Source organism: Sinocyclocheilus anshuiensis, unplaced genomic scaffold, assembly GCF_001515605.1.
Source record: "Sinocyclocheilus anshuiensis isolate Anshui unplaced genomic scaffold, SAMN03320099.WGS_v1.1 scaffold1114, whole genome shotgun sequence".
Lineage (NCBI taxonomy): Eukaryota > Metazoa > Chordata > Actinopteri > Cypriniformes > Cyprinidae > Sinocyclocheilus > Sinocyclocheilus anshuiensis.
In genome coordinates, this window is record NW_015540838.1 from 2,346,153 (window position 1) to 2,365,299 (window position 19,147).

Here is a 19,147-nt window from a genome sequence, read left to right on the forward strand (position 1 = left end):
ATATAGGACAGCCTACAATACATGAGCTGATCAAAGCTATTGTGTCCCTGGGAATTTGTGTCATTGGGCTTCAGACATGTTTGTCTGCGAGCACATTCATGAGCCAATGACTTTCATTGGCAGTTCAATTAATTTCACAGCAAATAAACAACCAAATTAAAGCTCTAATGTGAAAGCACACAATCATTTCAGAGAGCTCCATTTCCCTGTTTTCCCTGATCAAACAAAGCCAGGCAGTTTGGTTGTTACAAAAAAAAGCGATTTTAGAGCGGAACAGAGAGGCATTGAAACACAGTGGACAATGCATAATCCCCTGAATCTTAGCTATTGAATGAAATCCCCAAATCCTGCTGATTTCAAATGGCATGGAAACTGAAGTGATGCTAGTCTTTGACAGTAATCTTACAGTTTCTCTATATTTGGCAACTTAAGACATCACAGTCATGATATTGACTCGCCAGTGCAGCAGGTTTCCAGCTAGAAGTGTTTTGCAGTGTTTTTGTTCTCTTGAATTCTTGAGCGAGTACAATAGTCAGCAGAATTCCATATTGTTCAACTAATCTACACTAGCTTCTCTGGATTGATATCCTATCATTCAATGTCTTTGGAGTTGCTGGCCTCAGGCAGTCACAATCCTATTTTCCTATCACTAATTACAACAGCTTCTCAGGACAAAAACTAGGACATGCCAATCAAAATGTCTGCTTTGCAATCTCTAAAGATTTTACTATAGTGTAATATGCAAGACATGCAAGACCATTTCTTTTTCAATGTTTTAAAATAAAAAATTTAGTCACAATTGGAAAAAGTCAGTGCAATATAAAACTACAATTATAAGATTTAAGAAAGATTTATACAATATATTTGAGATACAAAGCTGCAATTCTAAGAAATGATATATGTGATATATCAAGATACATTTACGACAAATAAAGATGTAAAGATGCAATTACTAAAAATTAGACACAATTTTAAACCAAAAATGGAATTATGAGATATGAAATAAGACTTACAACAAATAATGTACCAATTGTGAGACAGCAAGACACAATTACAACAAAAAAAGCACAACTGTGAGATATAAAGACACAATTACTAAAAAAAATAAGGTCGCAATTGTGAGACAAAGTTACAGTTTTGAGATTTTAAGCCATAATTACAAAATTAAAGTCACAATTGAGATATAAGGTCTCAATTCTAAGCATTAAGTCACAATTGTAATTGCAGTTGTGAGATATGAAGTCTCAATTATGAATTATGTTTTTCATCTATTAATTTAATGATTTTACTCCGAGGCAGAAATGGGTTCCATAAATAAACAGATATCGCTCTTGGCCACTGATGGGAAGGAAAACAATGTTCCCAAGTTTTCCTCAGGTGACAGGCAGGACAGAGATCTCATTTTAAAGACACCATTAATTTTAGACATTCATATCAGACGGTTGGAGCAAAATGTTCCCTTCACACAAGCCACCTATGACTCCTCGTAGCTGTTTAACATGCAGCATGGGTCTCATTTCCCGACCCTTTACTCGCCCCCTCCAGCACCTGTTTTAATGGTTACTGCATTCATTCCACATTTTTTCCATGTACATCACACATTTTCTAATTACATTACATCTACCTCGACCCGCAACTCACGAATGCATTTTTTTACGAGATGGGCCTGCGGTTTGGTGAGGTGTGCACTCCAAATTCAATTCAATCCACAATTTTATTACGAGAGTGCTTGTGTGGAGAGATAACGGTTTTCTTTTGGACCGCTGTCTATTGTTTGGCTGCACAATATAACAGTTTTGAAGTTTAATGAACTGAAATGGCTCAGTGCGTAAACAGATGAGTTGAGTAGGCTTCAGACATTGTGCTGTCGCTGAACGAGAGGCTTGTTTTTCATACACAGTTTATAACATTAAAGCAGCAGATAGCCAATGAGGAACATATCACTGTCATCACAGAAAAACATACACTCTTATGCTGTTCCTAATTACACGCCTCGCTGGATTACTTTGCAGTGAAACACAGTCATCTGTAAGAAAATGAATTATTATGTGGATTCTAGATTTTCATGTTGGAATTTCAAGAAGTGACCAAAAGGTCATAAGCTTTCATACATGATTAAGGCAGCCATTGGGTTTTTGTAAAGGCCAGAGAGCATGAAATTGTAATATATGGTACAAAGAGGTGAAGATTATGCTATTAGGAGAGTTTATTATGAAAATAAAATCAGAAGCATAACAAATCAACACCTTCAGATGTATCATTTACAGGAGTTAATGTCAACTAGCTCCCTTGTATATGCAGCTCTAAAGTACACAATTGACTTTGCATTCATGAAATCAAATAAGCCTGTCTTGCCAAATTTCTACCAGCATGCCTTTTGATCCTTTCATAAATGTTCAATTACTGTCTGATTGCCTCAGTTAGTAAAATATAATTTATGTAGCCGCAAGCAAATTTTCTGATATGACATTTAAAGATGCCATGCAATTGCTTGATGAGTACAGTTTTCTGTCCTACTGAAACAGTAAGTCTGGGTGAGACACATAAAAGGTCTTGTCTTAAAAAAATTATTAAATAAATAGCCAGTATGTTTTAGTTATGTCATAGCCAACCAGTTTTTTAATAGTTTTAGTTTAGCTGTAGTTATAGTAACGCTGATTAGCTGAAAGAGAATTTTAAAAGTGACTTTTAAATTTTAAAAGCAAGAACAACAACAACAAACATCTATTCTTGTGCGAGATAATTCACATATGATCTTTTTCTTTTTGTCCCTGATATACCATGATATTATGGTTCACATTATGCAAGCAAGTATGATATACTTGTTCACATTATGCCCATAATGTCGGCCCCTGCTGCGATGGGCATAACTGCAGGGTTTAGAGGATAACACTTTACAAGAAAGCACAGCTTCTTCAACTGAGCAGTTTGCAGGAAACAGGGAAGATAATGTCTGTAAAGCTTTGTCATTGTTGGAGCAGATGCTCTTGCTGCACCGTAACACCCAGACTGTCTGTTAACACAGCATGACACAGAACAAGAGGAAGAGTTTGCTGCCAAACATGCTTCCTCATTTGCATTACACTGACAAGGAACACATTACACGCCATATAATGTATTTGCAATGATTGATAGGCTCTATACGACACAAGGAATAATAAGTACACAAAACTAAAATAATTTCTAATGAATTGGTGTCAAAAACTTTCACCATATATGGTTTAAAGATCCCATGAAATTTAACACTGACAAAGTTCACTTTATGGAGATATTCCAATATACTGATGACTCATGTCGCACTACACAGATTTTGAGCAGTAATCGGATCACCGGAGACGGATCTCAATAACATGTGTAAACAGGGTCATAGAGTCTAACTGCTAATGGCACATTTTTTCTTCAAAAATGTATATTCTTTGTTAGGCTATAAAAGCAGTGGAATTTGCTAGCAATTTGGTCTGTAAAGCATGAAGTGTTCTCATCCAATTAGCAATGAGGGTGCTGCAACCTCTCCCCTATCTTCATTAATCTGTCAAGAAATTACCCTGCAGCTTTGGTCATGCAGTTGGTGTAGGTTGACTCTATTATGCTGCTGTTCTGGTCAGACCAAGAATATCAGGCTTTTCTGTATGGACACACAAATGGCGCAACGTGTTTCTATTGGGTTTCTCTTCACTCATCACTCTGGGGGAGGGAAGAGAATGGGGGAGGGATTGTAAAAGATCTTATTACAAGATAATGTTAAAATAATTATATTATATAATTTTTTCAGTGATTCTTTCTGCAGGTTATAATTATGCACGTAGGTGGCGACAAGTGATGGTCTTTATGATTGAGTCAATGAATCATTCACTAAACTGATTTGTTCAAAATACTGATTCATTCAGGAATGAAAGTGGCCCTGTCCCAAATCGCACCCTAAACCCTTGCAGTCTTCCTCTGAGTCCGCAATTTCGTGACGTAATGCCGCTTTGACTATTGGGTAGAAGTCTGCTACGGAGCTCGCCTCAGTGCGCACTTGGCAGGATTGCGCATCGAGTGTGAATAGTGGCCTCAAAGGGGGTGCTTGTGAGCACCCTTCTAAAAGCTAAAATGACAAATAGGACACCCTACAGTCTCGTGGACTTAATGGATACACTCATACGGTCATTGTAAGTCCGCAAGACAGCAAGTGCACATGAAGTGTGCCTTAGACTGGCAGCTTCTGAATATACTTCCCTACCAAATAGTAGGTGAAAACAGTATGTGAAAGGATTAGTATTTCCAAATTCAGACTATTCATAGTAGGCGAAAAGTACCCAAATGACCTACTACTTCCAGCGAGATTCATAAGTGTGCATACGGTGGACACTACTATCCCATGAGGCCACAGGGGAGGATTTGTGAATGACAGAGAAGAGACGCAACTCATGCTCGTAAGTCACATGACACTGACAACATGATGAATGCAGTATGGCCTGGATTACTTAAAAGACGTACCTACTCACAGAGTATGTGGTTTTGGATGCAGCCACCATCTTTATGAGGAAACAATTGAATAATTCACTGAACCAATTTATTCAAACACCGATTCGTTCAGGAACAAAATAAGTGATTGTAATTATGAGTGAGTCAATTAATCATTCATCCAACCCATTTGTTCAAAAACACTGATTCATATAGGAACAAAACAAGTGACTAGCTGTGTCCGAAACTGCATGTCTAGTAGGTACTGCATTTGGTTTGAAACTAACTTCAAGACCTTTAAAAAATACTTTGTATAGTATTAATATGGGTAGTATGAATGAAATTTGAATGTACTTAAATGTACTAAAGCTGTGAACCACATCACTCTTGCTTGTGTGACATTTCTTAATTAGATTATATAACACAGAAGCACAAGTTTGGTTGATATACAGTATTTCCTAGTCCACTGGTATTATTTGACAATGTGGCCGAAGTGAAGCTTGACATCATTGAAGATGCTAAGAATTTTCCCCCGGTTTCACAGACAAGGCTGAAGCCTGTCCCAGACTAAAATGTAAGTCTGAGCTGTTTCAATTGGAAGAAACTTGCACTGATTGATCTTAAAATATGTCAGTGTCCTTGTTTTGTCTAAAGATGAAGATTGGTTTTCACACCTCTCTCTTTTCAAACCTCAGTCCCCTCAAGCTTGGGCCCCAACAACACACACACTCATCTACCACAGCAACAATTACCCTGGTGTCAGAAAGACACATAATAATCATGTAAATTAGCCAGTGCTGTTGGATTTGCCTCCGTTAACACCAGTGCAGCAAAAGTCTATTATCTTCTCGAGCCAAAATGGCTGGCGGCCAATTTGCGGGGTAAAGACTGTGTTTTCTATAAAAGACTTGATGAGACACATATGAATTATTGAAAACGTATTTGCATGTAGAGCAAAACTCTAAAGCACAACAAACAAAGTGGCTTATTTTGCACTAATGCTTTTTTCTGCACCTGCAATGCAAAACTTTCGTCATCCTTTCAAAGAATGCAGCAGTCTAACGAATAATCATCTGCTACTAATGTCCTCTGCAGGGAGTCTGGCTTAATAAAGCCATGATGGGATTGTGAAAATGAGATACAATCTAATTAGAGATGATGTGGAAATCTGACACGTTACATGTGATCCGGCATCCATCATTTCAATAGGTTTGCATGCGGACAAGGACAACTGTGAGGGTGTCAGTCTGTCTTTCAGTTTAACAGCACTCCAAACTCATAGAGGTGAGTGTTGTTTTTTCCTCCACTGTGTGTGTGTGTGTCTCATCTTTAGACATCTGTTGACTGTTAATGGGATTGTGCAGGGCTTTCCATCCATCATCCAAAGCCGCACTGTGTCTGAACAGCATCTGTGCTTCAGTACCCAAACCCATGAAGGTTTTCACGCTGGAATACTTTCAAACTATTCTGGAGTCGTGTAGTATTTAATTCAGTGCGCTCGCAACAGACGCGCTTGGATTTGAAACACAGAAACATGTTATTTGTCAGAGATTAGGAATCACAGACGCACATGTTGAATGCTTCAGTCTAAGATGAGGCTCCTGACATTTGAAGACACCGAAAATTGGTTTGTTTACGGAATCGTAATGATTTGGCAGACAGCAAAAAGACAGGAAGAAACACTGCAAAAGGATAAACAAATATAATACATAAAACAACATTTTGTCATTGAGACATGAAAGATTATCACCTTCTTGCACAATTATCTCACAATGTGAGATTTTCCATGCAAATTGCTCCTGAGGGAAACCCGACACTTGGTTTTAAATCTGCATAACAATATAAGAAAAGAGCCTCTATTAATTTTTTATCTGGCACTAGTGATTCTCAGTGATGGTCTGATAACATGTCGTGGCATTTAGTGCCCCCACGGCTAAGCTGTGGATGCCAATGGTGGGCTGGAGGGCCTTTGATTTGTCTAGTGAGGTTAATACAATGTGACAAGATTTTTGTGTACATTCACTTGACACATTTCTTCCAAGCAGGGGTCTGTCAACACATCGACATGGCAGAATGACAAAAACAAAACCAGCCAAAAATACCTCCAGTCTGGTTGCAAGCAAATTGATTGAACAAAACAAAATAATATAAGAGACCTTCAAAAAGCCCTTATATCTAAGACTCTCCTCAAGTTAATTTAAGAATTTAAATAAATAACTTTTTACTTTTTAACAAAAATACATTATAGAATATATTTAAATATGCAATATACATAACATTAAAAGCAGCCATTTTAAATTATAATTTAAAATATATTAATAATAAAATGCTATATATTTTGTTACACAATATAGTGAAACTTTTTTATTTTTTAAATGTTTTTCTTTTTTCTTTTTTGATGCAATTATAATTGTATTATTGATTTGAATGCAAAAAGCTTACGTTTAAAGCTTGTGTGTGCGTGTGTGTGTTTAAAGCTTACAAATACAATAAACATTAAAAGCAGCCATTTTACATTAGCTTTAAAAGTATATTAATAAAATGTTTGTTTTGATTAAATATAAAATGATTGATTTTAATGCAATGTTTTTTTTTATATATTAACAAAAAAATAACAATAACAATTAATAATAATAAAAGATGAATAATATGATTTTTCAAACAATTGTTTTCTAATAAATGTAACATGGTTGTTTTTAATGCAATGCATTTTAAAAAGTTATTGCACTTTCATCTTCAATGATTTCACAGATGCGCACATTAATTACAACTTTCCAAGCCCCCTTATGTCACTAAAAATTCTAATTAATGACATTAAAATGCACTTAATTTATCAAAAAAGGCCATTTATTTATGTTCTAACAGATCTATGGGACCCCAACTCAAGAAAAAATGTTGAATCTATGCCTGTTACAAAAAAAAAAAAAAAAAAAAGGTTTCAGATGGGGTTTCCACACATGATCAAACGTTTTTTAGAAGTTAAATAAAAAGCGCCGTTAAAAAAAAAAAAAAAAAAAAAAGGTTTCAGATGAGGTTTCCACACATGATCAAACGTTTTATGATCAAACATCTGATAAAAGCATGAACACACAATAATTTTTCTGTCACAATGCATAAGCACTGTGGCAAATACAAACTTTTTTTTTTTTTATCTCTCGGGGACACTGAAACAGTTATTGCCAAATTAATTTTCTTAACAGTATCGTCTGATAGGAATCTTTGTCTGGCAGTGCTGGCTGTTTTGGACTTAAATAATTATTCCCACTACAACCCACGCAGGAAGGCAGTCAAACCGTGAGTGATGCTATCCAGAGAGTAGGTCATTTTTAACTTGATTCCAGACTGGCTCTGTTTCACAGTGGTTTCTGAGCCAAAATAAGAGTATTTCTGATTAAAAGTAGATTCTCATTCAGAAAAACACCATCAATAACAACACAATCTGCTCTACAAGCAGCAGAACCATAAATCTAAAGGAAAAGACTGGTCATTACCCGTATCCTTGTGGTTGTACTCTTGATTGGACTTGAGAAAGAGGAGCTCCTCACAGGTGTTGTGGTCCAGCCGCGGGCTGTCCTGTGTACAGAGGTCAACTATGAGAGACACTGCCTTCTGACAGATCATGTCATGCCCCTTTCCGGCAGCAGTCATGCTCCCTAACGCATCCTCGGCATTACTGGCTCCTCCAGCAGGATCCGAACACACCCCCTTTCACCCACAGCACCGCTGAAGCACCCACATGAACGCAAGTTTCTCCTGCTGCTGATTCTTATTGTTCCTCAAGTGCATGTGCAAGAATGTGTGTGTGTGTGTGTGTGTGACAGTTTTTATTTGTGCATTTATGTGGGTGTATCATACACGTGTGTGTGCAGTGCTTAATGATTCACTAACGCCCTCAGGTATTCCAGAGATGGCATTATTGCATCACATTTAATCTCAAGATCCACAAATGAAATGCACCAAATGAGTCCAGTGGTGCAGAAGGGAGGCTGTGATTATACAGCGCTGAGCATCTGCCTCCTTCAGCCCCTCTTTGCCCTCGGCACCCCCGCCCCACACCAATTCCTGCGCCCTGTAATAAAAAGCCTCTCATTATGACCATTGGGCTTGTTTTTCTCAGGTCGATGTGTCCCTCAGTGCCGCCTCCTCCTCCTCAAAGCCTGTCCTCAGAGATCAGAGCCCTGTGTGCATATGTGTGAGCAGAGGGAATAGTGTGTCTGCTTGTGTATGTACTATTTGTGTCTTTAATGACACTTCTGTAGCGTGACTATGTGGATGATTCATTACTCTAATTCCTGTTTTATGATGACTGTAACTATATGTGGCTGTTTGTAGTTAACTGTGTTTACATATTCACTGCCGATGTGATATATAGAGATTTTAATATGTTCAGAGCACTCAGTCAACAGCCGTATTAACTTCATGCATCTGAACTGTCAAGAGGAATCAGTGTTATGGGCTATTTTGTATCTGTAAAGAAAAACAGATATAAATATACACACATCTATATAAAACATTATTTGCTATATATATATATATATATATATATATATATATATAATATTATTTTATATAATACAAAATAAATTATGAAAAATCTAATGAACTAATGAACCTAAAAATACAATATACTCAGTTCAACAAAGCCTTCACTGCACCATTACACTGCTAAAATATGTCAACCCACTAAAACTGACTAAAGTTTAATTGCAGCCTTACAAAAACAAAGTGATGACCAGCAGTGATGAGTTCACTGCACTTTTTTTAAACACTCTGAAATTAAGTACTGATGACAATCGAGTTAAAACCCATAAAATCAAGTAGAAATTAAATGCTTTTGACAGCCTCACTGTAAAATCGAATTAGTTGGGCTTACTTAAAAAAAGCATGCAAACCGATTGCCTTGAAAAAACTAAGTAAAGTGAAATAGGAATAGTATGTTGTACTGACAAATGCTTAATTAGTATAGTTTACTTACACAAGAGTTCTAGTAACTAAAAAAGAACTGTAGGGGGTACTTGATCCTTTCATTTAGGTTTACTCGTGACTTAGTATAGCTACTCACTGACTCCCAGAGTTCATTGTGGCATGAATAAATTATGCAGTTGCTTTGTTTTACAGTTGATTTTATTTGCCAATTTTATTTGCTGTCTTGTGTCAGTAGTAGCACAACAAAAAGAGCAAATAAAATGGTTATTGTTGCAATACATGAAAAAAAAAATGGAATTGAATTGTTACCATTGTTGTGATTCACGTGCTGAATGTTTAAGTCTGGGTGTGACTTCAGCATATTACCACACATTATTTATTATATAAACCCAATCAAAAGCATCTCAAGGTATTTATGAAAAATTTAATTTGAAAAAGTTCGTTAATGAACACACAACAAAATACATTAACTTGTATTTAGAAGATAGATCATCTTCTAAAAGCAATCTATTTATTACTTTTCTTCCCTTGAAATCAAATAATTCTGACTTCATGATGCATTGCTGCATTAACAGAAAAAAAATTATAGTAACATAAATGAAGTTCCAAGTTGCCCAACCAAAGTAAAAAAAAGTGATGAGTGGTGAGTAAAAAAAAAATATTTTAGGAAAATCAACATCAATTTATGAAGTTAGCTTATGTGATGTACTCTCAAATATTTCAGTTGTATTGAAAATTCAACATTCAAGATGACTTTGGGAAACGAGTGAATGCAACTAGTGAAAGATAACTGCAGACATTGAGGAGATGGGTCTATTAAGACTCTAAAAGTCTATTAAAGGGGTCATATGATGTGATTTCAAGTTTTCCTTTCTCTTTGGAGTGTTACAAGCTGTTCGTGAATAGATAAGATCCCTGAAGTTGCAAAGACTAAAGTCTCAAATCCAAAGAGATATTCTTTATCAAAGTTAAGACTCTGCCACGCCCCCCTAAAAGAGAGTCAATGTAATGGAAGGGTGACCTCTGGTGGTGATTGAACGGAAGTCCATGGACAGGATTCGTGACAGACAGACAGACAGACAGACAGATAGATAGATAGATAGATAGATAGATAGATTTGAGACATACCTCACAAGCGTAGCCTGTTATCCAATTGGAAGGGCCTCTTATAGGGTTTCTGCACTGTAATATACATGTATCTTGGGTAATTTCAAATTGGTCAGAAGGGAGTGCAAATGTAATGGTGTGCTGGAGGAAATGTCCAGTACCTTTCAGAGAAAACCATCTGGAGTCCACCATTTCCGTATGATTGGAATGTCACACTGGAAGACACAAATATAGAGAAATTTTTAAATATCAACTGCTACAACATCATAAAGGTCAATTACTTTAACTGAAACATACTTACAGTCGCTGATTCAGAACCAGAAGCGTCAGATTGTCATAGCAAAGTAGGAATTGACACTTTTTTTTTTTTTTAGAAATAGCCTTTGTGCACAGCCAGCCTTGTACTCTTCTATTAGTGCTGTTCCTGAAACCATGCCTTCTTTCTTTGCGTGCACATTTGGGCGGCATTATGCTAATATTTCCACATATTGACGTAGATATGTGGGGGCGTGTTAGAACGAGCCGTTTTAGGTAGGCGTGGCTGACTCTTAACTTTTATAAAGAATATCTCTTTGGATTTGAGACTTTAGTCTTTGCAACTTTACAGATCTTCTTTATGCACCAAGAGCTTGTAACACTCCAAAGAAAAAGGAAAACTTGAAATCGCATCATATGACCCCTTTAAGTAAGTGTCACTCAAAACAGTAAGTAAATTGTTTTATTTGCCTTGAAAGTAGCTGTAACTTAATAAAACCTAGTAAGTATAACAACTAAGTAAAGATAACTAATTAAATCTAAGTAAGGTAAACTATTGGATTTTACAGTGCTGTGGTTAAATGGACTAAAATAAATATATTATGAGATTAACAAAATCTTACATAAGTACTGTGTACATATACACACACAAAGTATAAATAAATATATCATATAAATATACAATAACCAATTCTTTTTAAAAATTCCACCTAAAATAAAAATGTACTAAATAAAAAATTCTGAGACAAAGGGCCAGGTAAATTACAGTCAGGTCAGGTAAACTGCAAGGAATTAAATTTAATCTGATATTTATTTCACTTTCATTTCACACGCCAAAGAGTATGCAGTGTAAAATAATTAACTGATTCCAGCACTGATTCGAATTACCCATTTCTATATTCGTTTGAGAATGATATACACGCACAACACAGCTGAATCTAAATTCAAGCAAATAAAGTAAATAATAAAATGAATAAACATACCCACACAGTTTCCTAATAGGCTTTGTATAGTTCATTAAATACTGGGCAGCTCAAAACAATGAGTTTCATTGAATTAAAGATGTGACACAGAATAGTAATCATAATTTCTGTAAATATAATAAATATTGTAATCTTTCAATAATAACTTACTGAATATTGACTGAATATAATTATTACTGCTTATCCTCATACAAATCCCCTGGTAGTCATAGTAGAACAGAGTCAGTTTAGTCTAAGGGCTTAACAAAGCTGTTCGTTTAGACTCATGCATTCCTCTTTCTTTATCTGCACTTTGGACCCTGAAGTGTCAAATGATACATGTTTGTCTATAATAAAGGGTTATTCCATCACAGAGAGAAACTATTAGATAAATGCCTCCGTGGTTATAGAGTGCAATAGGGCAAAACTTCATTTTATTATTGTGTTGTGATATCACAGTGTCATGATTAGACCAGCAGACCTATAATTCTCAGTTTTATGTGGCTCAGTACTTGATGTTTTTATAGCAGGGCATCAATAAGAAATAATACTTAGTCAGAAAGAATGATGTATTTCGTGATTCTGAAATGGGTGTCTTCAGCAAAGGCATTTTTGGTCCTGTAGTCTTAGAAAATAGTCTCTTCAAACACACTTTTCATGTCATTACTAGCTTGTTTAATTTGTCTATTTCCAATAGTGTACATACAAGCACAGAAAGTTTGTTGTTTTTCCTTGCAGTGTTATTTCCATCACATCACAAATTATTTATTGGCAAAAAGATTATAGCAAAAAAATTAATAAATAAAACAAAACAATGAGCAATGAAAGCAGTTGTATTGTCACCTTCATATCGCAAAAAAACTAAAAATTGTTAGATTTAATACTGAACGCATAAAAGTGGGACATAAATGTTGAAAAAACACCCAAATGTACTATAATATTTTGTAACTGGATCAGAATCACCCCTCCAGTACCATCATCAGCATCATAAACCTGCTTTTGGCAATGGCATGTTTTCCACTGACCACACAGTGTTAAGCAGGTGCTCACATAAACTGTTTTTCTTTCTTTCTACATCATTAGATTGTTATTTCTTCTGGCTGCACTGATCTGATTGTGAAAAGCGAGGGATGACAGGCGTTAGAGACTCTGCCACAGAGGAAAGGCTGAACTGACACTTCGGTTATTCATGCTCCTTCATGTTCACTAATTTCCTCAAGCAACTCAAATCACTCCATTGACGCAGTCTCAGCCTCTTTTCTATAATCTAAACAGAAGAGAACTACACCTTTTCATTAGGGCAATTTCAGCGTAATAAATAGAGGCTAATCAAAAACTGATTGGGTCTGATTACAATCATCATTGGATTGTTGATAAATGTTTATTTCAGATTTCTAGGAATTTGCATAACTTTATTACATTTAGGGCAAAAAAATAATAATAACTTATTCCTTTACCATTTAGGATGTTGTTTGTAGCTGCTATATCTGCTTTAAAAAACTAAATATTGACACAAACCATAATCTCAATATTGATTCAGCATCTCAAGACTTTATTGATTCAACATTTTATCTGGAAGGATACAACACTGTGTTTATTTTCAGTTGTACTCACTTTTGTGAGACACTGTCAATCAGCTCCAGTCAGGCAGAACAAGATTTCAACAATGGGGAAGGTAATGCATTTTTAATTATTATTCATTAAGTTAATTTTACCTGTGAAGTAAAAAAAAAACAAAAATGAACAGACCAATATGTTGTAGTGTAAAAATCATTATCACATCGTCATATTTTCCCCTAACCTTTTTATATTCTTAAAGGTGTAAAAATGAGTCATATTATTTTTAGTAAATTTTTTGTCAATTTCAAATTAGTCATTATTTACACACCCTCAGTTCATTTCAAACACAAATGATGTTGGAACACACACAAATAGAATTTTAAGTAGAATTTAAATATCAATTAAACTTCTTTTTTTCTGAAATGCCTCATAAAGACATGTCATGACATTCAGTTCAGTGATATAAGGAAAAAAAATTGGTCAAGAAACAATTTTCGTTCAGAAACTGCTAGTAATTTTTTTTATTTTTTTTATTTTTTTACAAACAATTACAAAGAAATGGCAAGTAAAACACTTAATTAAATGTAGAAAAACTGAAATGACATTTTCTTTTAAAACATACTCCAATAATCTTTGTGTTATTTACAACTTTGAAAAATTATTTTTACAGTAAATACTAGTGATGATTTTGCATGGACCATGGAAATATTTATACTACTTGGAAAAATGACCTGTTTTAACTATTACATCAAAAATTGCCCCCAAATCCTGTCATATTATTGTCCTATTTTAAACTACCCCCTTTAAACTAGATTTTTTATTCAGATAACTAAAGTTAATTCCAAGAGTTTGGAGTCTGTCCATGAGCAGTGATAAATCTCTGAAGTGATAAGGCTATACCTGCAGGTGCAAAACTTCTCTGTCTGGCTGTCACATGGCATAAGAGGCTGCTTATTCAAATCATGCTAATCAAGTACTGTTTAATGGTACAGATAGAAATGCTACATTTATAAACACACAGAATGCATTTGGTTCAAATGGAAGAATATGATGTCTAGTCAATTTGTGGCCCTATGAATACAAGGAAAAAACTTGGAAATATGACATCCATAAAACATAACCGTGACCATCAGCAAATATAATCCAACCCCAGAGGAAGTGCATCCAATTTTAAATAAAGCTTACAGGGAACCATGCAGTAACCTATTGGAATTACAATTTTGCCATCAGCTTCATAAACTTCAGAGGAAGCAAAGGATATGAGGGCAGCAGTTTCACTCATCTTCTGCGATCATATCATGTCCGTTTATCAAAGCATCACATTTCCAACACTATACCTTCATTACTGTTGTACAAGGACATTTCTTAGAGGTTACATTTGATTGCATAAAAAATGAGCCTTCATCTCGACTACATGTTGAACCCTGTAATCAAACTCTGCCTGCATGCTAATTAATCTCCCTTATAGGCACCTCTTGGAGGATAGAACTTATTTATGATATAGTGTGTCATTTCCAGCAGTCTCTAAGAGAAATGAGTTAAATGAAGCTTTATTTTAATTAAACATTACACTTAAGTGAATGGTTTAATGTGGAGGTGATTTAAGAAGGTACAATATTACAAACACAAGTTAAATTAAAAAAATTATAAATGAAAAAAATTGTTTCACTCTACTGTTGCAATGAACAAGTTGGCCTTGATCAGTGATTCAGAGCTAATTTTGTTTCAGATTTTACATCAAATAATGATCCATCACACTAACAGACTTATTGATCATACAACAGTAAACAAAATATCCTTATTAATATGAATATATTGTTTATGAAAATTGTATTCTAGTGAAAAAAAAAGCATTTGAAAGAAAACAAGTTGATAAAATATTAAATCCAATATCTGGTACAATACAGCATATATAGCAAGCAAGACATTTTAAATCACTTTTACACAAGTGCAACAAAGTGTGAAAAAATCCCCACCCCCCAAAATGAAAATTCTGTCATCATTCATTCACACTCAAACCCTGTATGAGTTTCTTTTTTCTGCTGATCAAAAAAGAAGATATTTCAAAGAATGTTGGTAATCAAACAACATTGGCAACTGTTTGATTACCAGCATTCTTCAATTGTCTTTTGTGTTCAACAGAAGAAAGAAACGCATACAGGTTTAGAACAAGTGGTGGGTGAGTAAATGATGACAGAATGTTTTTTGGGTGAACTATCCTTTTAACTAGCATTTTGAGGAAAAAGAAAACCCTCTCTGGGTAAAATGCCATGTCAAGTGTTGACATGAGCGCTTAATAGATTGAAGATGAAACATGACAGCTGCATAAACAAGCCATGTTATACATAAGTGATGTTAAAATACAATAGAATTACCCCATTAAAAAGGTTTAATTGAATGCACAGCTTTTAACAGCAACAACAAAAAAAGATATATCAAGCATTTTGCTATCCATTTTGTTGATAAGATGATGATAAATTGATATGTTTTTTGGGGTTACAACCTACTGAAAACCACTGGTTTGGATGACACAGGTGAAGTAACATAGCTAATATGTCAAACTCAAATTTGGATGCAATTATTCTATTGACAAGTAGCATGAAACATTCAAAATTGTAACAGATGCAATTGGTTATTTCCTTTCTCCAGCACGGTGCTTTAATTTCAGTCCGAAATGAAACAGGTTGTACACAATCAACCTTTTTGATAAGAGCAAAATAAAAGAGAAGAGCATGGCCAACTTTGATTTAATCCAAAAGGAGATCACAGAGACAGGTGGAATGCAAATGATGTGCTGCTCTTAAAGGGAGACCAGACACTGAATATTACCTTAAAAGACAGAAGCTGATATTGAGGACACACGCTAGTCACCTGTTGCCTCCAATTTCAAGCAGCCGATCGCTTTGAAGTTTACATTTAATTCATTTTACAGATTAAGTTGAGTTTGTTAAAAAAAGTTTTCTTTCAATCATTCCTCATTGAATACAACCGCAATCTGTAAACTGACCAAAAAGAAATCATTAGCTGCAAAAAAAAAAAAATCTAAATTTACATTTACTTTTTCTTTATGTTTTGTAAGTGGTCCAATGAATGATGAGAATGCAGTGTGGTTATGTCGATTTCGTTGATTTCCACATTTTTTATATTGCTGTCTGTAGGCTAACATCAAACTTTCAGCTGCTTTCACGCATTTTTCAGTGAAATTGACCTGATTTGTTCACATAAGAATGCAAAAATCAACTGCCTCTCTCTCCCTCCATATTTACTTTGTTATTAATGTCCCTGTGGCATCGTTGCTCCACCTGAGGCGATGTGAGAGATGCATTGTAAGAGCATGTCAAAACTCCTTCACCTATCTGACTCAAACATGCCGTGGCATCTCCTGTAAGCCGAGCTGAGGATGTGGAATTAATTCAAGGCTATGTGTCATTGTCATCTCAGATGTGGCAGTTTATACTTTACACTGCCACTGTTTGTTCAGGTGACTTGTACAACTAATATCTTACTTTTTTATTTATTTATCAGAGACAGAGACAAATAGCCACACCAGTGTTTTCCATTTCTTTAGACAAGTGTCATAGTTTATAAAATCTTTAATACAGCTGAACTTCTAATTTAGTTAAAATATTTTGATTAATGATTGTATGAGTAACTGTTAATTACCAAAAAATAATTTATTTACATTTATTTAATATTTTAATTAATTAGAATAATAATTTATTTAAATGATTGGTAACACTTTATTTTAAGGACCAATTCTTGCTATTAATTAGTTGCTTATTAGCATGCACATTACTAGCATATTGGCTGTTTATTAGTGCTTTTAAAGCACATATTAAACCAAGTCGTGGCCTAATGGTTAGAGAGTCGGACTCGTAACTCAAGGTTGTGGGTTCGAGTCTCATACCGGCAGGGGTTATAGGTGGGGGGAGTGAATGTACAGCACTCTCTTCCACCTTCAATACCACGACTGAGGTGCCCTTGAGCAAAGCACCGAACCCCCAACTGCTCCCCAACCATAACTTCAGGCGAGCAGGCAAATTAGGAGTTTGTTCAGGGAAAACTCTTAGTTAGTAGTGAATATGTGTTCCCTATTCTAAAGTGTTACCAAATGATTTATTGAAAATTAATAAGCACATAATATTGAACTTAATTAAGATAGATAAAGAAAATAATTTGCATATAACTCTTCTTAGTAACTTCATCCACAGGTAATTGTTGCAATGATAAAAGTCATATCAACTTGACATTTAAATTACATTTCTTACTTATTGTATTCAAATGTCTTTACTGAACTTAAAATGTCAAGCCCTTTTTTTTTATTCTACAACACCCTATTTTTTTTTACAGAGTAAGAGATATTCAAAAATTGTTAACCTGGCTTTTGTTGCTGACAGATGTTTTCATGTCCATATTATGAGGCAAATACAAGTTTTAAAAATTGTATTTCACTAAAACTTTTCTCCCAAGTCTCCTGCCTAATTTGGCCAATGACTGTAATTGCACCAATTCACCCTGGTAACTGAACTGAAAGCCTAAGATGGAAAGGAAAATTACGGGTGCTGTGCGGTCAGCCAGTGAGTCAACAGCGAGAGCCGTCTGAGTCTGACTGCACCGAAGCAGACAAGAGAGTGCAAAGTTCTGAGCGAAAGTGACAGAGACTTTTCAGTGACCTAGGAGCAGCTGCCCCTATCTCAAATGCCACACGTTATAATTGTAAGAAAGTCTGTGCAGCTGGTCTCAGATCAGTGTACTAAATAAAGCTTTTTCTGAGCTCGGGTTTGCCGCTCTCTCTCCAGCTGTGCTGTGTCTAATAGCAGTCGCTCAATGTTTGAAATCAGCCAGGTGGAATGATGTGATGTTTGGCTGTGATGCAGGAGCGGGAGATTTATTTTTGTGTGGATAAATACAACTTTCACCACCATCTCCTGGCCCTTGATTTAATTTTAAAATGGTCATGGTGAGGAAATCACCATCACTAAGCTACTGCCAACTTTTCTTGAAATAACTTCAACATATTATATAGCTACAATTATTTGAATGTACAATTTTTCCACTTTTAATAAATGCTGTCTATGCTGAGACAAGAGTAACATATAATTTCATTTACTTTGGATCAATAAGACCGGCTGATGAACAAAAACAGCTTGGAAGGCAATCTTGGAGATTAACGCACGGAAGGCAGAGAAAAGTTCTGGTTGCTGCCATTTACCGCAATTACACATACACTGGGCAAAACAATCTGATGACATCTAGCAAAAGGTCACACAACTAACTGCCATCACATACAAATATAGACTGAGAAGCCTGAGAGATAACCCCCAGATACAGTTTCCCAGCAGCCACAACAAAGAAAGAGCAGAAACAGTGAGAAATGTCAGAGGAAAGAGGTCATGTAGAAAACGCAACCTACCTGCGCCAATTAAATTCACTAACAGCTTCCAAAAACTTAACTCATGTTCATATTTAAACCCCTGCGTATATTCAACTCTGAGCACTCTTGTGTCCCTTGGGTTGATTTTTATTAAAACTTCCTTTGTAATGGTTATTTTTCTGTTAACCTTTTTCTCATGGTTATATGAAGGTTACATTAAAAAAAACTGTCTTAGAAACTTTTTACTATGCTTTCATCACATATTCATCACTTTTTGCTATATTTTGCCTTGTAATATATATTTTAGCTTTCTACCCTTGGCCATATTAATCTATGGAACTCCATTATATATAATCATTATATGACCATGTAATCATCTAATCAGAGTAAAATAATCAAAGCACTTAAATAGTTATTACGTGTAAAATTTATAATAAAATAATAAATACATTTCAGTTACTGTCCCACAATTGTGCTATTGTTAACCACAACAATTTTGCTTACAATCGTTTATATA

At 35.2% G+C, this 19,147-nt stretch overlaps 1 pseudogene; it reads right to left on the reverse strand.

Annotated features, from left to right (window-relative positions):
* LOC107687445 (synaptotagmin-6-like) overlaps positions 1 to 8,094 on the reverse strand; it is a 43,481-nt pseudogene extending 35,387 nt beyond the window's left edge.
* Positions 8,095 to 19,147: the final 11,053 nt, after the last annotated feature.